The sequence below is a fragment of the Artemia sp. Qi Xiang Cuo genome, chromosome 7, assembly GCF_049724085.1.
Source record: "Artemia sp. Qi Xiang Cuo chromosome 7, ASM4972408v1, whole genome shotgun sequence".
Classification (NCBI taxonomy): Eukaryota; Metazoa; Arthropoda; class Branchiopoda; order Anostraca; family Artemiidae; genus Artemia; species Artemia sp. Qi Xiang Cuo.
This window is the reverse complement of record NC_142800.1, coordinates 72,529,141-72,547,940: the sequence shown is the minus strand read 5'-3', so window position 1 is coordinate 72,547,940 and position 18,800 is coordinate 72,529,141. Positions and strand designations below refer to the sequence as shown.

The window sequence follows — 18,800 nt, the reverse complement described above, 5'->3', positions numbered from 1 at the left end:
CAGTGAGAACCAAACCTTTTTTGACAGATTTTGTGATGGTGGATTTCTAGGGATTCTCCCTTCCTTCACAGAGTTTTTTTTTTTTACTTACTACAAGGTTTTTTCAATGAAACAATTTTAAAAGTGTACTTTAAAGTTCTTTATCAAATATTTATTTGCTTTGGCAATGTGATTGTTGTCATCTTTCTTATAAATCTAATTACAAATGTTAGCGTTTTATTTTTTTTTTTAATACCAGACTTGACTTTGAAGAATTTGGCTTCCCTAGAGCTGTCTGCTAACTAAATTCATAGCTGCATACCTTGCACAGGTTTTGAAAACTGGATATACCACTTATAGATTAAATCCTTACCCTGAGGGCTATGGGGGGTGGAGGTTGTTATCTTTAAAGACATAATTTTCAAACATTTCAACTAAGTTGAACAAAATGGCTATATCAAAGTGATGATCAGAAGTGTTTGGGGAAATGACGGTCGTGGAGGGGGTCTCATTCGCCCTCCAGTTACTTTCAACTATTAATAAGGGCACTAGACCTCTCAATTTCCAATCGGATGAGCCCTTTTTGAATTTTCTGTGACAAAGCTCTCTATAATAGCCTTATATGCCCTCAGGGTATAACTTACAACCTTAGCCCTGAGGGCTGTTGGGGGAGGGGGTTTATCCACAAAGACATAATTTCTAGACCTTTAAACTACGTTGAACAAAATGGCTGTCTCAAAATTTTTATTGGATGTGTTTTGAGAAATGGTGGGCTTGAGAGGGGGGGGGGGGTTAGTTTCCCTTCAATCACTTTTGACTATTAAAAAAGGTACTAGCCCTTTTTAGCCCTTTTCCAGTCGAATGAGCCGTTTTTGAAGTTTCTACGACAACTTTTTTGAGACGTGCCCTGTCTAAGACAAACCAAACCAAAAAAAGAAATAATAATAATACATTGTGCCAACCACGTTCTTCACTTAAGCAGCACTATTACGCTACCTATGATTAAATAAAAAAAAAAATTTCAACTGAAAGTAAGGAGCAACATTGAAACTTACAACTAACAGAAATTATTACGTACATGAGGGGGTTGCCACCACCTCAATACCTCACCCTTTACGCTAAAGTTTCTTAGACTTTTTAAAAACGTATAAACGACCTAATTAATTAGAGCACCTATTCTAATTAAAGGGTCCTTGTGTTTCAGGAGTCATTCTTAAATAATTAGAGAAAAAAGTTAAACTTTAGCGTAAAGAGCAAGATATTGAAGAAGGGACGACCCCCCCTCACATAAGTAATAATTTCTGTTCGTTTTGAGTTAAAATGTTGCTCCTTACTTTCAGTTTATTTTTTTTATTTTTAATCTCTGATCGTTTTTCAAATAATGCCGGGAAATCGGGCTCTCCCTCCACGAAAAGATCCTCTAGACAATTCAATCTCGGTGAAAATTTAATCCAAACAATTAGCATTTAACTTCTTCACATTTAAAATTGAGTCGACGAAGAGAAAGTAAGACAAATAAAATAATTGCGGATAGGAGTTCTGGTGAATTCTTCCTGTGCAAACTTTCCCCTGATAAGGTCAACCCCTGGAAACTTCTCTCCCCATGAAAAATTCTCCCCGTGGAAAATCCCCGAGCAAAAAATCCACAGTCTCCTCCACCCGAAAAGTGGAGGCATACTTTACAATAACAAATACTATACGTAAACATTGTGCAAACTTCATAACTAAAAGACCTTTCCGCAGGGGCTGTGAGGGAGGGGGTAATTTTATCTCCAAAGGCACAGTTATTGAACTTTTCAGCTATGCTGAACAAAATGGCTATCTTAAAATTCTGATCGAGCTACTTTGGTGAATAAGAGGCGTGGGAGGGGGCTAGCTTCCCTCCAATATCATTGGTCACTTATAAATGGAGCTAATTTTCGTTCGAACGAACCTTCTTCTGATGTTCTAGGACCACTGGTTCGATACGATCACCCCTGCGGAAAAAATAAATAAATACGTATCCGTGACCTATCTTTAGGCAAAAACTGCAAAATTCCACACTTTTGAAGACAGGAGCTTGAAATCTTTACAGTAGGATTGTCTGATACGCTGCATCTGATGGTGATATTTTCATTAGGATGCATTGACTTTTAGGGGATGCTTCCCTCTGTTCTCCAAAATCATGTAAACTTTCTCATGCTCGTAGACTTTTGTGAGTAAAACTAAACTTATTAGTTCTTATATATTTGGAATCAGCATAGTAAGCCAATCTATTAATCTAAAAATTGTGTTTTTAGAGTTTCGGTTACTACTGAGCCGCGACGCTCCTTACTTATAGATCGTCACCATAAACAGTTTGACTGCTGCTACTGCTCCTACTTCTATTATTATCACCATTATTACTACGTCTACTCCTACTGAAGTTAAATGTAGGAAGTTTAAACTCTCAGGGAATGTTTAGAGGAATGTTGAACTAAATAAACACACTCTGTGCAACTAGGTAATCGAAAGGGCTTACCAGCAGTATCCCAGGAATGGTCTGTGTTATTCAGTTGAAACTTTCAGGACATGTTTAAAGGGATATTGAATAAGGCAAAATGTAGAATTTACATGCTTATACAACTACTAACACAATTACTACTACTACTACTACTACTACTACTACTACTACTACTACTACTACTACTACTACGACTACTACTACTACTACTACTGCTACTACTACTACTACTACTACGACTACTACTACTACTACTACTACAACTGCAACTACTACGATGACTGCTATTAGTAGTACTAAAGCTAAGGGTATTACGGTGAAGCTTTCAGGGAATGTTAAAGATAACGGTAAATTAAATTGAAACCCACTATTTGGATGTAGGTTATTAAAAGATCGTAACAACTATTACTCAGGAACAGCTTAGAGTATTAATTTGAAAATTTCAGTGCCTGTTAAGGAGGATGTTGAGTCAAAAATAGTACTACACTTACACTACCCCTACTGTTTCTACCACTACTACTATTAATGCTAAGGGTATTAAGAAGACATTTTTAGATAATGCTGGGAGGTACGTTAAATTAAATCGAAACACGCTGTATTTATGCAGGCAGTCAAACGGCCGTATCAGTAGTATATCATGAACAGCTTAGAATATTGGGTTGAAACTTTCGGAGCATGCTAAGGGGCAGGTTGAGCTAGTAACGAAACAGTATTTGCATACTAGTACTACTACTAGTAGCGCAAATTATGTTCTGATCTTCAGAAGGCAATGGGGGTGTCAACCCTACTCATGTTAATTTCTGCTCGTTTTGAGTTTGAATCGGTTATTTATTGTAGTTTCTGTTCGTTTTGGATTTTATTTAGGTCTACTCATTATTGGTGATTTGTGGTAGTTTTGAGCTTGGGAAATTATTTGACTTTATTTCTGTTCCTTTTTGGTTTAATGTTGTTCTTTACTTTTCTTGAAAAAAATTATTTTGTGGAAAAGTTTTTTAATTAATAATTTAAAGGCAAGCATCTAAAGGATGCAATCATTGTTGAAAATATTTTACATATTAGATTGCTAAAATTGAATTAAATGTAAAAAATATTTCTTGTAAGGAAAAAGGGTTCCTTCAAGTCTTATTAAGTTGAAGCATTTTTTAGTTTTTTTTTTAAGTTACAATGAATAAATCAAAAGCTGCTTTAGGAACTGTTATGTATATAGATGAGCACAAAATAACATTTTGGTATTTTAGCAAGTTTGAAGGGTGGCAATACTATCATTACTTACTGCAACTTGTGTTTCTTTTAAGTTTGGCAATACTGTTCATGGTGATTGTTGACCATTTTAGGTTCCATTTCCTTATTCATGGTCATGGATGGTTGGCCCCCAGCCCCCAATTATACTTCCTGGCTGAAGAGCCAAGAAACGGAGATCAGCACCACCGGTAGGGACTGTAAAGTCCAAATGCCGTATTCTTTACCTTTATTTTACCTTAAGTTTTAAATTCTCTCTACTATTTTTCAGATAAAAAAAACATTGTTTTTATTCAAGCTCAGTTTGTTTTAAATTGGAAGGGTTTTGTACACATTAATTGTAGTTATATTGGCCAATATTTCATATTAGCCAACATAAAGAAGCCAAGAGCGAGACCCAAGGGACCTACTCTTGGCTCCAAACACAGAAATTGAAATTTCATTCATGCATTTATTTTTTCAATTGTGTGTTTTTTGAAAATAGCGTTGTGTTTTTTGAAAAAGCACTGAAATGTTGTATCTTTAAATAGGCCTTGAATTTAGCATTGTTGAGTTCGCAGATATATTTAAAATGAAGATCTAATTTTCGCCCTAGTATTCTACTCTTTTTTGGTATTTTCCTCCTTCTTATAAAATTGTATATTTTAACGCTTATAACTTTGGATGCGTTAATTTAAAATTTATGAATTTTGTATATCCTGAAAAAACAAAGCAGATTGTTATTATATCCAAATTGTTGTAATATTCCATTTCTTAGAATTTTGGCTCATAATTACAAAGATAACTCTTAAAAAACCTTCAATGCAATGAACAGTTTGACAAACATTAGAGAGGACTACCACTTAATTATGTATGCGGAAATATTTCTATTGTTTTCAAATTTATTTGAAAACAAATAAATTTGTTTTCATTTGTTAATGAAAATAAATTCATAGTGCTATGACTTTTGTAATGTGCGATTTATGTGATTTATGCAGTCATAAATCACCAAAACAGTGATTTATGACTACATTTTAAGAAAGTTGTACTTGCCATTAAAGTTAACACGTCTTGCAAAAAGTAACTTTTACTCATAAAATTCTTTTTTTACCTTCATTTAATGCTCCTTTTTCAGTTTAGCACAAACACGCTCAAAAAATGTCAGTACCTACAGAATTATTTTTATGAAAAATGAATGTTGTAAGTGCTATATAATTTTTTTTCCCCTGCAATGTACTAGAAAGATGGCAAAGTTCCTGAAAATTCTCTTATGACATTCAAGTTAAAGTGAAGTGAGGAAATTAATGGATCGATGACGCCATTTGGGTCTTCTAGCACCTACAGAATTATTTTTATGAAAAATTAATGTTATAAGTGCTATATAATTTTTTATTCCCTGCAATGTACTAGAAAGATGGCAAAGTTCCTGAAAATTCTCTTATGACATTCAAGTTAAAGTGAAGTGAGGAAATTAATGGATCGATGACGCCATTTGGGTCTTCTAGTACCTACAGAATTATTTTTATGAAAAATTAATGTTATAAGTGCTATATAATTTTTTTTTTCCCTGCAATGTACTAGAAAGATGGCAAAACTCCTGAAAATTCTCTTATGACATTCAAGTTAAAGTGAAGTGAGTAAATTAATGGATCGATGACGCCATTTGGGTCTTCTAGTACCTACAGAATTATTTTTATGAAAAATTAATGTTGTAAGTGCTATATAATATTTTTTTTTCCTGCAATGTACTAGAAAGATGGCAAAGTTCCTGAAAATTCTCTTATGACATTCAAGTTAAAGTGAAGTGAGGAAATTAATGGATCGATGACGCCATTTGGGTCTTCTAGTACCTACAGAATTATTTTTATGAAAAATTAATGTTATAAGTGCTATATAATTTTTTATTCCCTGCAATGTACTAGAAAGATGGCAAAGTTCCTGAAAATTCTCTTATGACATTCAAGTTAAAGTGAAGTGAGGAAATTAATGGATCGATGACGCCATTTGGGTCTTCTAGTACCTACAGAATTATTTTTATAAAAAATTAATGTTGTAAGTGCTATATAATTTTTTTTTCCCCTGCAATGTACTAGAAAGATGGCAAAGTTCCTGAAAATTCTCTTATGACATTCAAGTTAAAGTGAAGTGAGGAAATTAATGGATCGATGACGCCATTTGGGTCTTCTAGTACCTACAGAATTATTTTTATGAAAAATTAATGTTGTAAGTGCTATATAATTTTTTTCCCCTGCAATGTACTAGAAAGATGGCAAAGTTCCTGAAAATTCTCTTATGACATTCAAGTTAAAGTGAAGTGAGACAATTAATGGATCGATGACGCCATTTTGGTCTTCTTGAAATGCTGTCTTTTACATCAAGGCAGACGGATGGGGTCAAAATTTTCTTCCAGAGGAATCAAATGCCAAAAAAATATTTTTATTTTATAACATTTCTGATGTGTCACTTGGAACAAATATTTCTGTAATACAACATGTACCCCTATTCAGGAGCTTATACGGAGGGCTATTCAGGCCGGCCCCTCCACCTATCTAAAGTTCTCAATGTTAGCATTTATTCATTTTACTTCTATTTTATAAGTAAATAACCAACATTTTAATTTTTTTTTACAGTTTGCTTCTCATCTCCTTAAACGGTGGCAACTGTCAAAACAAATGTGTAGCGTGTGTACTAACTTGCTCTTATCCCCATGGGGCTCGTGGCTTTAATTCCCACTGATAAAATTAATGTCGGAAATTAATTTCCTTATTTTCCAATAGTCTCAAAAGAAAACAAAAGTAAATCTTGTAAAGACAATGAATAAGCGGGGCTAGATAAAACTTACTTGTATGTCATGACTGAAACAGTCCCTAAGCTGCAGGAACAAATAAAGAAAGTCCAATACAGAATGTAGAACTTTTATTAGCTCACATTAATGCCAAAGTTGATAAAAGCAGAAATAGATGATAGATTGTTGCAGTTTCGTAGGTACAATAAAATAGTTAAAACTAATACAATATTTGGTAATAAAGTAGCCCATAAGTTGCCTACTTTACCGGAAAAAAAAATCAACGTGAATTGTCAGTTTAATATTACATATACTGATATTTTTTCCTTAAAGTCTTAACGATTTTTTTGTTTATTCAAGTGAAAAAAAAAGAAAATATTCAAAGTGTATTTTGTTTTAAGTAAAGTGCAAATTAATTTCTGGTCTTGAGAAGGCAAGGGGGTTGTTAACCCTACACATATTAATTTCTGCTAGTTTTGAGTTTGACTCGGTTTTTTATTGTAATTTCTAGTTGTTTACGCTTTCATTTATTTATTGATGGTGATTTATGGTAATTTTACACTTGGAAGACTATTTGACTTTAGTCTTGCTCATTTCTGGTTTAATGAAGCTCTTTACCTTGCTTTGAGGAACTTATTTTGTGCAAACGCTTTTTGAAACAATTTCTGTTCGTTTTTATTGAAATTGTCTTTTTCATGGAAAAAGAAAATAATATTTCATATCTTTTTGGTTCTTTTTTTTTCTATAAGAATCAACAGCTTAGCTTGCTATTTGTATGTTGGAAAATTTTTTTCAACAATCGTTAATCGTGACACAAATAGTATTATTTAAATTAGTTTTATACCTCCTCAAGTTGACCCGAAAAATCAATCTTAATACCATTCCCAAAAAATCAAATCTATGCTCTTTGACAACCTGGATACATTTCCACTCTTTTGATTTAGTTAAATAGTAAGAGTAAAAGTAGTAATAGTAGTAGCCCTGAATGTTTCGAATTAATACGCCCAGTCGTTCATGAGATATTGCTGAGATGTCTTATTGCCAACTATCACAAATTCAGTGCCTTTTGATTTAGTTCTAAAGCAACATTTAGTTTTAAACCAAGATGGCCAAAATGTGTAACTGTGAGGAGATGACTTTCCCAATATCTCTATAGACGTAGCTACTGGACTGTTCTACTGTGCTGAAGAAACTAGCTGAATAAAATTTTTTATTGGATGTGCTTAGAAAATGAATGGGAGAATGGCTTGGGAGGAAGACTGGTTGCCCTCCAATCACTTTTGGCTCTTGGGAAGGACACTAGCCATTATAGATCGGCGATACATATGACATTAGTAGTGGGAAAATAATTACGTCTACGAGACCATTACTCAAGATTCTATCGAAACCATGTCTTAAAGGCATCCCTATACAAACGGCCTGTTAGGGATATAGCTGTTAAGGAATGTTCATCTATGTAATAGAGGATGACACAATCGTCCGCGACATGTTACATCATAGGTGGTGTTTAGTAACTGGAGTTGAGGGTAGTGCGTTACTTAGTGGATTTATTTGGAATAGCTTAATGACAGCTCACATCTTACGTAATGTCAGCGCACGTCTTACGTAATGACAGCGCATGTGTTACGTTTGAAGGGTTAGGCTTAGGACAGCGCACACATCACTGTCACATAATACTTTTTTTGAGGTTTCATTTTTTTGTCGAGACGTTCAACATGTTTTTTCTTTCGGTGCGCGTTTTTTTCAAGGCGTTTCCTTTTTTCCTTCAAGGCGTTTTTTTCTTTCAAGGTTTTATTCTTTAACTTTTATATAAGGGGGAATGTTATGGATGATGCATTCCCACATGAACCGTTTCTTCAGAGTCCATTAGGGGACCCCTCGCTTTTAACTGAGGAGGACACATACGTGGGTTGTTACATAATACTTTTTTTTCTTTTAGTGCATTTTTTCTCATAGGATCATTATATTCTAATGATTTTTTGTCTTTATTAGGACTTGAAAGACCAATTTCCATCCAATAAAACTGCGCTCCAGACGCCAGGACTAGCAGGCTATTTCCAATATTTTGTTCCAGCTAACATATTCCAGAAGCCTCACAGTAGATTCCCATAGGATTTCCAGAAGCCTCATAGCAGATTCCCATAGGATTTAAAGAAGCTTCATATCAGATTCCCATACGAAGCTTTCCAGACGCCTCATATAAAATTCCCATAGGATTGTAAATGTGCCTTGTTTCAAGCGCATGTCCTGTTTCCCTGACCATGTGTTTTGACAATGTCTATTTTTATGGGAGACACAACCCCCCCCCCCCCGATTTTAAAGGGTCATGTATCTTACAAAACCAGCGGTCTCTAATATAAATGCTCTTACGTCACATGATACACCCCTGGATCCCGCACAAAATGCTTTTTTTCCACGACACACTGTGTTTAAAATGACCATGTATAATATGGATGACACAATCTTGCTTCTATATTAGAAAAACCTACATTACTCCAAGATTTTTCCTAAACAAGAATCTAAAAAGATACAGGCTTTTGTACATACAAAGTTTATTGATAAAAACGTTATAAAACTGTGAAATCACAGAAAAGGCACTTGAAAACACGACAAACTTTAAAAAAAAACATGAAAACCCTGACATAGGATAAAATATAAACAAAAACATGCCTATGTTTTTATAACATAAGACTATGTAAACTTGAAATCAAAAGATGAAAGGGCTTATAAAAGGATAAAATACAAAAAAAACATGCGTAAATTAAAGAAAGATAGGAGAGCTCTTAGCAAGCAATTCTAGAGAGGGGGTTGTTATAAGATGTAAATTTTTAAGCACTATTGAGGTATTTCCTAGAATCCTTAACGAAAATACAGCGTTTTGAGACTATGCAAACTTAAAATCAGAACATGAAAAAACCTTACAGAGTATAAAATATTAACAAAAACATGCTTAAATTAAATAAAGATGGGGGGGGGGCTCCTAACAAACAATTCCAGGGTGGGAGGTTTGTTAATAGAGGTGAATTTCAGCCGCATTAATAACTATTTCCAAAAGTCCTTAAGGAAAATTCATCGTTTCTTTTACTTTATATGAATAACTATAATTTTTTAAGATTTTTTCCTCTGAGTCTTCAAGAAATTGTGAATTTCTTTGACTACTACCTCACACTCATCAATCTTACCAGGTTGAATTTTCAATTTTTTACATATTTTCATCGAAAAAGCAACAAAATCTACATTTCTTTTAGATAAACGTGTGAAACCTTAACACTAAGTTTCTTTAATATACTATATTTGGTGTTGTAACTTTTACCGAAACCCGTTACACTCTTTGGAGGTGTTTCCCCCTTCTTTCAAAAATAAATTTGCTTCAACAGAATACAAAACTTCGATTACAGGAAAAATTGTCGAAGATTTTTCACTGATACAGTGAATAACCAATGATTTTTGAAGATTTTTTTCTGAGTCTTCACGAAATTGTGAAGTTCTTTGACTAATACCTCAAACTCATTTCAGACCACGTTGAATTTACCATTTTTACATATTTTCATCGAAAAAGCAACTAATTCTACATTTTTTGTGGATAGGCGCGTAAAACCTTAACACTAATGTTCTTCGATGTGCAGAATTTGATAATGTAACTTTTATCAAGACCCGTCACACCCTTTGGGAGGGTTTCCTTCTTTTTCAAAACAACAAATTTGCTATAATAGAATACAAAACTTAGATTACAGACAAAATTGTCGAGGTTTTTCACTGATACAGTGAATAACCAAGATTTTCTAAGATTTTTCCTCTGAATCTTCAAGAAATTAAGAGCTTTTTTGACTACTACCTTACATTCACCTAATCTTACCAGGTTGAATTTTCCATTTTTACATATTTTCATCGAAAAACAAGTATATTCTACATTTCTTGCGGATAGGCGCGTGAAACCTCAACACTAAGGTTCTTTGATGAGCTGTATTTGATGCTGTAACTTTTATAAAGACCAATTAAATCCTTTGGGAGTGTTTCTGGCTTTTTCCAAAAATCGAATTTGCTTCAATAGAATACAAAACCCCTGTCATCCAGGTGCCCTCCCCCCTCATCACCCCTGGGAAATTTTCAACCTTTTCTCTCCGAAAATAAACATAAGAATCTAAATTAAACACTATTTTTTATAATTTGAACTGCGGAACTCGGCATTTCATTGATAGAACTTGATACTCCAAGCAATTCACGACACAGTGCCACACTATTACCGCTATGCAGCGCCCTCTGACATCACAGCATCACCACCAAGATATTTTCAGACATTTCTTGTTAAATAATATGCTTCAATCCCGTGATTCAATTTTTCGCAAGCCAAGCTTTTCATGATGCTCAAAAAAATACATCACACTGCCAATGCATTGGTGCCTGCCCCTGCCATCCACGTGCCCCTACTCATCATCCCTAGGGCATTTTCAACCTTTTTTACCGAAAATAAGCTTCTGAATCTAAAGTAAACACTGTTTTGATTATTTCAACAGCAGGACTCGGCATTGCATTGGTAGAGCGTGATACTCCAAGAAATTCACGCCAAAGTGCCACACTATTACTACTCTGCAGTACAGACATTTCTTTTTAAAAATGACGCTTCAACCCATTGACTCATGTTTTCGCAATCCAAGCCTTTCATGATACACCGCAAAACATATCACACCACCATGGCATTAAAGGCCTGCCCCCTGCCATCCACGTGGTACCCTCCCCGTTCATCACCCCTAGGACATTTTCAACCCTTTCCCTCAGATAATAAGCTTATGAGTCTAAATTAAATACTGTTTTTTAATTTGAACAGTAGGGCATGGTATTTCATTGCTAGTGCGTGATATTCTAAGCAATTCCCGCCACAGTGCCAGAGAAAACTCAGAATTAAAATGGAACTTTCACTCTTATTTTGGAAAAAATTCAGAATCGAAGCATAAATTTTCCTTAGCTTCTACGGAAAAATCCAGAATCGAACTGTACCTTTTTTCTATTCTTTGAGAAAATTTAGAAATGAGGTGGAACTTCTTATCTTCTTTGGAGAATCTCAGAACTGGTGTACATCTTTGAAAAAAAATCTGAATCGGAGTGTAGCTTTTTTCTCTACTATGGAAAACGTCAGAAGAGAACTTGAACTTTTCTTCACTTCATTGAGAAAACTCAGAATTAAAATTGAACTTTCTCTCTTCTCTGGAAAAAATTCACAGTCGAAGTATAACTTTTCCCTAATTTCTACGGAAAAATTAAGAACAGAACTTTTTTCTCTCTTTTTGAGAAAATTCAGAATCGAAGTATAACTTTTCCATATCTTCTAAGGAAAAATCCAGATGAGAAGTTGAACTTTTTTCTCTTCCTTGAGAAAACTCAGAACCGGAGTATATCTTTGAAGAAAAATCAGAATCGAATTGAAGCTTTTTTCTTTTCTATGGAAAATTTCAGAAGAGAACTTGAACTTTTCTTCATTTCTTTGTAAAAACTCAAGATGAAAATGGATCTTCCTCTCTTTTTTGGAAAAAAATTCAGAATTGTAGTATAACTTTTCCTTATCTTCTACGTAAAAATTTAGAACAGAACTTTTTTCTCTCTTTTTAAGAGAATTCATAATCGAAGTAGAACTTTAACTTATCTTCTACTAAAAAATACAGAAAAAGAGTTGGACTTTTTTCTCCACCCTGAGAAAATTAAGAACCGGATTATATCTTTGAAAAAATTCAGAATTTAAGTGTAACCTTTTTCTCTTTTATGAAAAAATTCAGAAGAGAACTTAAGCTTTTCTTGACTTTTTGAGAAGACTCAAAATTAAAATTAAACTTTCTCTCTTTTTTCGGAAAAATTCAGAATCGAAGAATAACTTTTCCTTATCTTCTACGACAAAACTCAGACCAGAACTTGAAATTATTTTGCCTCTTCCATGAGCAAATTCAGAACTGGTGTCGACTTTTTTGCCTTCTTTAAGAACATTAAGAATTGATCTGGAACTTTTTCCAATAACCAGAAGTTCTGTTCTGGATTTTTCAAAAAAGATAAGAAAGGTTACACTTCTCTTGTGGATTTTTTCCAGAGAAGAAAAAAGTTTAAGATCAATTCTGTTTTCTCAAGGAAGAGAAAAAAAATTTCAAGTTCTGTTCGTAATTTTTACGTAGAAAATAAGGAAAAATTATGCTTCGATTCTGAATTTTTTACAAAGAGGAGAGAAAGTTCCATTTTATATTATGAGTTTCCTCAAAGGAGTCAAGAAAAGTTCAATTTCTCTTCTGAATTTATCCATAGAATAGAAAATATTTATACTTCTATTCTGATTTTCTTCAAAGATAAACTCCGATTCTGAATTTTCTCAGAATAGAGAAAAAATTCCACTTCTCTTCTGGATTTTTCTTTTGAAGATAAGGAAAAGTTATTCTTTGATTTTGAATTTTCTCAAGGAAGAGAGAAAATTAGTTCTGTTCTGAATTTTTCCGTAGAAAATAGGGAAACTTAGATACACCAAATAAGATAAATAATTCCAGTTCAGTTCTAAATTTTCTCAAAGAAGAGAAAAAAGCTACACTTCGATTCTGTTTTTTTTCGTTGAAGATAAGGAAAAGTTATACTTCGATTCTGAATTTTTCCAAAAGAAGAATGAAAATCCCATTTCAATTTTGAGTTTCTCCGGTACTGTGGCTTAAATTACTTGGAGTATAACGTTCTAGCAGTGAAATGCCAAGTTTTGCTGTTCAAATTATAGAAAAAACTGTTTAATTTCCATTCATAAGCTTATTTTCTGAAAAAAAGGTTGAAAATATCCTAGGATTGATGAGAGGGGTTTCCACATGGATGGAAGGGGGTAGGCGTGCAATGAGATGGCAGTCTGAGGTGTTTTGTAAAGCATCATGATAGGCTTGGCTTGCGAAAACTTGAATTACCGGAATGAAGCATAATTTTTAACAAGAAATTTCTTAATATGTCTTGGAGGTTATGATATGATGTCAGAGGGTGCCGTAGAGCAGTAATAGTGTGACACTGTGGCGTGATTTGCTTGGAGTATCACGCTTTATAAATGAAAACCCTATTCCCGCTAGTCCAATAATTTAGAGTCACATGTTTATTTTCGAAAGGAAAAGCTTGAAAATGCTACAAGGGTGATGAGGGGGACGGAGTGCCACGTGTATGGCATAGGCCAGGCGTGTAATACCGTGGTGGTGTGATGTGTTTTGTGGAGCATCATGAAAAAATTGGCTTGCGAAACTTGAATCACCAGATTGAATCATAATTTTTAACTACAAACGTTTGAAAATGTCTTGGAGGTAATGAGTTGTTTTCAGAGGGTGCCGCAGAGCACTAAAAGTGTGGCACCGTAGCCCATATTGCTTTGAGTATCACATTCGATCAATGACATGCCGTTTCCCGCTGTTCAAATAATAGAAACAGTATTTAATTTAGATTCTCATGCTTGTTTTCGGAGGGGAAAGGTTGAAAATGTCCAAGGGATGATTAGGGGGATACCACATGGATGGTAGTGATTTTGTATTATATTGAAACACCCCCAAAGAGTGAGAATTTGTTGCTTATTCGATGATAATATTTGAAAATAGAAAATTCGAGGTGGTAAGACTGGTGAATGTGACGTAGTAGTCAGAGAAGTTCATAATTTCGTGAAGAGTCAGGGGGGAAATCTTAGATAATCTTGGTTATTCACAGTATCAGTAAAAAAAACCTCGACAATTTTGCCTGTAATTTATTGTTTGTATTCTACTGAAGCAAATTTAGTTTTGGAAAAAGGTGGCAAAACTCCCAAAGGGTGTAACGGGTCGTAATGAAAGTAACATCATCAAATACAGCACATCAAAGAAACTTAGTGTTGAGGTTTCACACGCCTATCCACAAGAAATTTAGAATTTGTTGCTGTTTTTCACTGTATCAGTGAAAAATCTTTGACAATTTTGCCTGCAATCTAAGTTTGTATTCTTTTGAAGCAAGTATGATTTTTTTTTTATGGGAAACACCTCCAAAGCGTGTAACAGGTCTCGGTTAAAGTTACAACATCAAATAAAATACATCAAATAATCTTAGTGGGAAGGTTTCACACGTTTATCTACGAGAAAAGTAGAAATTGTTGCTTTTTCGATGAAAATATGTAAAATTAAAAATTCAACCAGGTAAGATTGTTGAGTGTGAGGCAGCAGTCAACGAACTAAACAATTTCGTGACGAATCAGAGGTAAAATCTTAGAAAATCATGATTATCCATATCAAGTCAAAGAAACGATGCATTTTCGTTAAGGATTCTTGAAATTAGCTCTTTATAGGGCTTAAATTCACCTCTGTGAACCTTCCTCCTACCCTGAAATTACCTGTTATAAGTTCCCCCATCTTTCTTTAATTTACGCATCTTTTTGTTTGTATTTTATCCTATGTCAGGTATTTTCATGTTTAGATTTTAAGTTTGTATATTGTTGTCTCTAAGCGCTGTATTTTCGTTAAGGACTCACGGAAGTACCTCAATAGTGCCTAAAAAGTTACCTCTGATAATAACCCCCCTCCTCAAGAATTGCCCACTAGGAGCTTACCCATCTTTCTTTAATTTACGAATGTTTTTGTTTATATTTTACCCTTTTATAAGCCCTTTCATTTTTTGATTTTAAGTTTAGATAGTCTTGTTTCAAAAAACGCTGTATTTTCATTAAGGACCCTCGTAAATACCTCAATACTGGCAAAAAATTCACCTCTGATAACAGCCCTTCCTCCTCTGAAATAGCCAGCTAGAAGATCCCCCGTCTTTCTTTAATTTGTGCATGTTTTGTTTATATTTTGTCCTATGTCAGGTGTTTTCATGTTTTGTTTTTACATTTGTCCTATTTTAAAGTGCCTTTTCTTGGATATCAAAGTTTTACAGCTTTTTTTTATCAATAAACTTTGTATGTACAAAATCCTGTGTTTTTTAGATTCCTTGTTTAGGATAAATGTTAGGGTAATGTAGGTATTTCTAATACTGAAGCAAGATTTCGTCATCAATATTAGACTGTTCATTTTAAAAACAGGGTCTCTTGGAAACAGGGCATGTCGGGATCCAGGGGGGTGTGTAATATGACGTAAGAGCATTTATAACAGAGACCGCTTGTATTGTAGGATACCTGACGCTTTAAAATCCAGGGGAGGATGTCTACCAAAAATATAAACATTTTCATAACACCTGGTCAGGAAAACAGGGCATGCCTTCTAAACAGGGCACATTGAATATCCTATGGGAACCTTGTATGAGGATTCTGGAAAACATCTTACGGGAATCTGCTATGAGGCTTTTGGATATCCCATGGAAATCTGCTATGATGCTTCTGGAAATCCTATGGAAATCTGATATGAGGCTTCTAGAATATATTAGCCAGAACAGAATTTTAGAAATAGCCTGTTTGTCCTGGCATCTGATGGGCGTTGTTCTATTTGATATAAATGGATCTTTCGAGTCCTAATGAAGACAAAAAATCTTTATAATATAAGGATCATTTGAGAAAAAATGCACTGAAAGAAAAAAAAGTATTATGTAACAACCCGCGTATATGTCCTTCTCAATTAATAGGGGGGGGGGGGGCTCCCTCATGGACTGTGAAGAAACGGTTCGTGTTGGAATGCGTCATCCATAATCATTTCTCATTACATAAGATTAAAGAAAAAGAAAACCTTGAAAGAAAAAAAAAGCCTTAAAAAACGAAACGCCTTGAAAAAAACGCAGCTATATGACAGTTGTGGGTGCGCTGTCATTATAAAACATGTTTACTGTCGTTATGTAAGATGTGCGCTTGCATTATGTAAGATGTCCACTGTCAATAAATTATTTCCAAAATATCCACTGAGTCACGCATTACCATCAACTCCATTTACCAAACATCTAATGTTATCTAACATATCACGCACGATTGCGTCAACCTCTATTACAGAGAAGACATTCCCTAACAGCTACATCTCTTACTTTCCTCTTTTCTAATACTGAAACAAGATTGTATCATCCATATTACACATGACAATTTAAAACAGTTGTGTGTCGTGTGACGTAAGACCAGCTGGCCCTTTGTATAGGGATGCCTTTAAAACAGCGTACCGTTGGATTCCATGGGCTCCGTAGGAATCAGGGGTATTGCTCTCGTAGAAGTAATTATGCCCCCACTACTGATATTGCTTCTATGCCATTTTGAAAACCTGTATAGATATTTTTTCACTACATTGCAACTCCCCCTAAGCGTTCCTTAAAAGTTTCACCCTAATATTCTTATTGTCATCATTTACAGTAACTGTAGCCTATATTGTATTAACAGTATACGTGTAGTGCCTTCCAGATAGTTCAAAATCTGCCACAACTTACCCATAGAGGTCGAACTTAATAATCCAAGTCGTTCTCGAGGTACTGCTTTGTCAACTTTTTGAAAATATACATGTTTATAGTTCATTTTGATTTAGTTAAGCATCCACCTAAATACTCCTTGAAAGCTCTGCCCTAATACCCTCAGTTTGCGTAGTAGCAATGGTTGTTGTATTAGTACTAGGAGTAATAGTAGTATGCACAAAGCGCTTTGGTTTCTCATCATCCCTTTTAAAACACGCTGAAAGTTTAAACTTAATACTCTCAACCACTTCTGAAGCATTGCTGATACGTCCTTTTGATAAGCTGGTGGGCATAGTTTGTTGCAATTTAGTTCAATACTGTTTCAACATTTCACAAATATTTCACCTTAATCCCCACTAGCTTTAGTAGCAGTAGTAGTTGTATCAGTATTGATAGCAGTAACAGTAGTAGTAGGAGTATTAGTAGCATAAAAATTAATAGTAGTTGCCTTAGCTTTAGTAGCAGTAGTAGTTGTCTAAATAGGAATAATGGTAGTAGTAGTAGAATTAGCAGTAGCAGTAGTAGTAGTAGTAGTAGTAGTAGTAGTAGCAGTAGTAGTAGTAGTAGTAGTAGTAGTAGTATCACTAGTAGTAGTAGTAGTAGCAGTAGTAGTAGAACACTCAATTTGACTTTTTAGAAAGTAGAGATCTGCAAGTGAATGAAAAGTTTTCATTGTGGTATTCAGAAATAACTAAATTACTAAAAGAAAGTTGTACAGTTATCAAAAAGCCGGCGTTTCATGTTACCCCTAGAAAATCCTGGGTTACTAGAGGACTGATGAAGGCCATATCAAATCGAAGACTGCTATATAAATACTCTGTAGAGTCTCCTGAGGCGAAAGTGAGATACAAGAAATATAATTGTGAACTCAATAACCTATTTCGAGCAGCGAGAATTAATTATTATCGAAATGAGTTTAAAAAAAAGTGCAGGTAATCCCAGGCAAAGGTGGAGAGTAATTCACTCTGTTCTCAGCCCTTCCAAAAGTTCAATTTTAACTGAAAATTTCAACACTGATGCTTCGATTGTAGATAATATGTGTGACCATTTTTCTATTGTTGATAAACGGATAGCGAACTCCACGAGAAAATTTTCTGAGGATGGAACATACCACCAGTTTTTACCCGAGAAAAGTGATGTATCTGCATATCTGAAACCAGTAACTGCTAGTGAATTACGTACCACATTGTGGAACATGAGAAATAATGCTTCGGGTGCTGACTTCCTTTCATTGCGTGTACTTAAGTATGTTTTCTCGGAAATATGCGACCAGGTTTGTTTTCTATTTAATATGTGCCTAAAAGTTGGTGTTTTTCCCGATTTTATGAAAATTGCTAGAGTGGTTCCGCTTTTTAAGGGCGGAGAAAAATTTGGATTCCGTAAAGCAATGTCGACAGATCCAGCTCTTCTTTTTCTCATGACTTTTGTGAACGATGCTCTGGACCAAGGGTGGAAAGTTGCGTCTGTTTTTTTTGGACATTGTGAAAGCCTTTGATGCAGTGGACCATGGAATTCTTCTGGTAAAGCTGAGGAATTGTGGTTTTCGAGGTATGTTTTATCGTCTATTGGGATCTTTTCTCCAGGATAGAAAGCAGTTTGTCAGTGCTGGTGAAATTAAATCGCAAGTTAAAAGTGTTGAATTCGGTGTCCCTCAGGGGTCTGTTTTGGGGCCACTACTGTTTCTTATATATATTGATGACCTGCGAAATGCTATCAATGGACTGTCTTTTGATTTAAAATGTCGTGATACTGGAGCATCAAAATCTATTTTGCCTTATTTTGCTGATGACATACATCTAACTGTTGCTGCAAAAACCGGGGAAATACTTATACAGAATCTTCAGACTGGCATGTTAAACATTGAAAAATGGATGAGGGTTAACAGACTTCAGCTAAACCATGCAAAATCCCATTTTGTAATGTATGGGAGAAGTAGCAATCACTTCCCTTGGATTGAAAAAATACAGTTCG

At 34.6% G+C, this 18,800-nt stretch overlaps 1 protein-coding gene across 2 annotated transcripts in view; it reads right to left on the bottom strand.

The window, feature by feature from the left end:
- LOC148950664 (neuron-specific calcium-binding protein hippocalcin-like) overlaps positions 1–18,800 on the bottom strand; it is a 257,313-nt gene that overhangs the window by 177,862 nt on the left and 60,651 nt on the right. The window lies entirely within an intron of this gene.